The sequence below is a fragment of the Apteryx rowi genome, unplaced genomic scaffold, assembly GCF_003343035.1.
Source record: "Apteryx rowi isolate R43461 unplaced genomic scaffold, aptRow1 scaffold_27, whole genome shotgun sequence".
Classification (NCBI taxonomy): domain Eukaryota; kingdom Metazoa; phylum Chordata; class Aves; order Apterygiformes; family Apterygidae; genus Apteryx; species Apteryx rowi.
In genome coordinates, this window is record NW_020449085.1 from 1191568 (window position 1) to 1195243 (window position 3676).

Sequence of the window (3676 nt, forward strand, 5' to 3'; positions counted from 1 at the left end):
ACACTTTCTAGCGGCTCAAGCAATCRCCCCACCGCAGCTTTCGGCAGCATCTCCTTCCCCTCACGTCGAGTGAGGGAAAATCCTCGCCCGAGGGTCGCAAGCCCAGCGAGAACGGTTGCAGCACCAAATCCCTAACGCTGCCAAGACGAGGGACAAGGCAAGAGGCCATGGGCAGCGTCGAGGGGTTCAGGGGTCCCCGGCGAAGGGAGATGCTGCCACAAGCATCACCACGTGCCGGGAGCTGCCCTAAATGGGGACCTTCGCTGGGCACTAGAGGATTTCTTCCCCTGCTCCAAACGACCCCAAACCAAGGGCCCACGTTCCCATCATGTGGGCGGCACTCAAGTGAGAGCCGTTCGTGCCGGTGCGGAGCAGCCGCACGCGGGCTGGAGGCGCAGGGACAGGGATGGGGAACCGGCAGACCAGGTGGGGAAGCGAGGGGACGACTTCGAGCCAGGCGGCGGCCCAGGAGCACGGGGACAACGTTACGGGACACAGCTGAGCTGGTCTACGCGCTCGCAGGACCGGGGAAATCCACCCCGATACCTGCCAGACCTCGCRCCAGGGTTGCTTGAACTCCCCAGGCCGAGCTCAGTGTTGGCTCAGCTCACGCAGGAGCCTAAGGACCAGCAAAGCCGGAGGAAGGTCTCACCAAGACCGGCCACCTCTCCCCCGCCGGTGGTTTCGCGAGACAAAGCCTTCTCGCAACCCTGTCCCACGCTTTCACCACCCCAAACCACCAGCGCTTCTTCCTCCCCCGGATCAGCATCTCCTCCCTTACGCAGCGCTCGGATCCAGCCTAAAATAGCCCAGCAAGTGCCCCCCCCCCGCCCCAACAAGTTGTGGTGCTTTATTTTGTCTCTAAGCTGGATCGGTTCCCTGCTCCAGTTCCTGGCGCAAACAAGGGGGAGGCAGCGCTCGCTTGGGAGCACGTGGCGGAGGCAGGACAGAAAGAGAGCGAGCCGGGGACTTCGCCTCCCAAAAATTGCAGCCGGAGGACTCCCGCAGAGCAAGCGCCCTGGCCCCGCGGCGTCGCCCCGCTCGGCGGGGGCTGCGGCAGCAGGGTGCGGGAGGCGCGCTGGCACCGGCCCAGGTCCGTTCTCACCTCCCCTCGCTCTGCCCCGCTGTTTGAAACGCCGCGGAGCGGGGCAAGGGGTTAACAACCTCGGCTGGAAAACCTTGTAAAGCGCCTGCGAGCCGGGCCGGAGGAACAGATCCTGTAAGCTGTCCTTGCGCCCTGGCTTCAAGGTCATTTCAACTCCTTATTTGTGCCTGGGAATTCAGAGCCGTTTCTGGAGCACAGCCACAGCGAAAGATGCGCGAGGGAAACGCCAGTCCTCCGAGCACCGCTGTCGGGAGCTCAGGCAGGGAAATCGCGCGCCGAGAAGAGCAAGAACTAGAGCCACGTCCCCGCTCCAGGCTCCCTCTCCCTCTGGAGCGGCCCAGGGATGCTCCAACTGGATGAGGCCGGGGGCTCGCCGGAGCCGAGCTCCCTCGACGCCTGTGCACGGCGTGGTCCCCCGCGCCGTACAGACCCGYGCGAGCAGGCCCCTGCCATCAACATCCCCCCGGCGAGCAGCAGGAGCCGCATGTCCTCGGCGCCGGACGAGTGCCGGAACGGGGCAGCACGTCGCTCGGTTGCTGCTTTGCGACCAGGGAGCCCCAGGGACCCGGGGAATTGGGGCCACGTCTCCGCCACACGTGGCRGTGGCCACCCCAGTTCGTCGAGGGTGCCGAAAGCACAGCTCCGGCCCTGGGAAGGGGGTGGGCTCCGCCTGTGCCCGGCACTGCCGGAAAACGTTTGTCAACAGCTAAAGTCGACAGCGCTGCTGTCGCTGCCGCATCTCCTCCCAGCTCCTGCGGCTCGGGAAATACGGGAGCACTGCGTGGATTTTCTGCCCGAATCAGACAAGGCAAAGATTTGCTCTAGCACATTTCTAAATGGGGATTTCTCAGAAGGGGATTTAAAACGAAAAAAAAAATATATATATATATATATATATGTATATGTATATATATATATATTTTCTCATCAAGCCAGACCCTGGGTTTCGCAGGAATGACTTCCAGGCTCCTGAGAAAGAGCTTTTTAACGGCATCAAGCCACCACTAGCAGCTCGCCGCTGGGCCTCCTCCCCAGCCAGGGCGCGTGAGTCACCGCGGAAGCACGGACCCCGCCGCGGGCACGCGGGTCTGCAGCCGGGGGGAGCTGGGCCTCGCGCCGCCGCRGCCCTGCCGTCGGCCACCGCTGCGCCTCACCGCCTTCCTCTCCTCCGAGCGCAGGAAACCCGCGACGGGGGCAGCACCCRCGCTGCTGGCAACAGCCGGCCTACSGCTTCCAGCTCCCACGGTGGCCAAAATCGCCCTGGCAGGCAGGGAAGGAGTGTTCCTTCTCCCGCCGCTCCGGTTGCTCCCGGCAGTCACGCGGAGCCCTTCCCACAGCCAGGGAGGCAGGACACGAAGCGGCGCAGGCCAGTGTTTACCGAGCAAGCACCTCGGGAGATCTCACGAGGAACAYGAGTGCTGTATTGCCCAGGGCCACCGCGAGGGAAAGCCGCACCTCCCCGGCCCCGACTTCTCGGAGGGATGTGGCTGGAGCCTCGAGCTGCCCACGCCAGGGGCAGGAGCGGCAGCACGGGAGAGACCAGGTGGGACGAGCGCCGGCTCGGGAGGCGCCGGGGAGTTCGGATGAGCGGTCCCGTCCCCACTGCAGCCGGGACCTTCCTGCCGAGCCTTACCTGGCAACAACAGCGAGCCGCGGGCTGCGCCGGCTCCACCAGCTCGCTCCCGGCGGCTGCGGTCTCCGACGCCTACAGCGGGCCCAAGGGCAGCCCGGCCGCCCGAGGCCTCGGGACACCCTCTGGAGCCAGCGATGGCCRAGCGCGACGCACCCACGCTCCCGCCTGCCCGGGCAGACGTGCTCGAGACCCTCCTGTGACATGGCCCTGGCAGCTCCCCAGAGACCAGCCGGCAGCAGCAATTCATCCCCCACTTCCTGCTCGCRGGCTTAAAAAAGAAATCCCGTTTCTTTCCCCCGCGCTTCCTCCTCGGCCGGCAGTCGCTCACCTCTGGCGGCCTCRGCCTCGCCGCCGTCGGCCCTGGAGGTCACCGGAGCTTTGCGTTTCCCAAGGAGCCTCGCAGACCTCGCCAGGGACCCCTCTGCCGTTCGAGGCTCTGGAGCGCCGTCCCCTTGCCCGGGTCCCAGGGAAAGCAATCCCGGCCCGGGCTGGGGACGGCTCTGCCGCCCGGCGCCAGCTCTCCGTGCGCACCGATCTCCCCGTGCCCCTCTGGGGTCGGTCCCTCGGCGCGGGCAGGGACGTGCAGCCCCCTTCGGGCGCCGGGCTGSCACCGGGTGCTCCGGGGGGCCCAGCCCGGCCACTCGAGGCGACAGCGGTGACCTCGGCCGGGAATGGCCTCCCCCCGCAGTAGGAGCCAGCGGCGCCGCCGGCTCCCAGCGAGCTCCGAGCCCAACCGGCAGCCGGGGCAGCGCCCCGGGCTCAGCTCTGCCCTCCCGGGGCAGCCCGGAGCCGGCCCCAAAGCGACGCCCCGGCACTGACCGCGGCCGCGCCGCGCCCCGCTCGGGTTTGAGACGCCCCGGCCCAAGGCGCGGCCAGGCCAGACGCCCCCGCGCCGCCCGGCCCACGCGGAAACCGCCCTGGGCTCCCGGCCGGAGCCA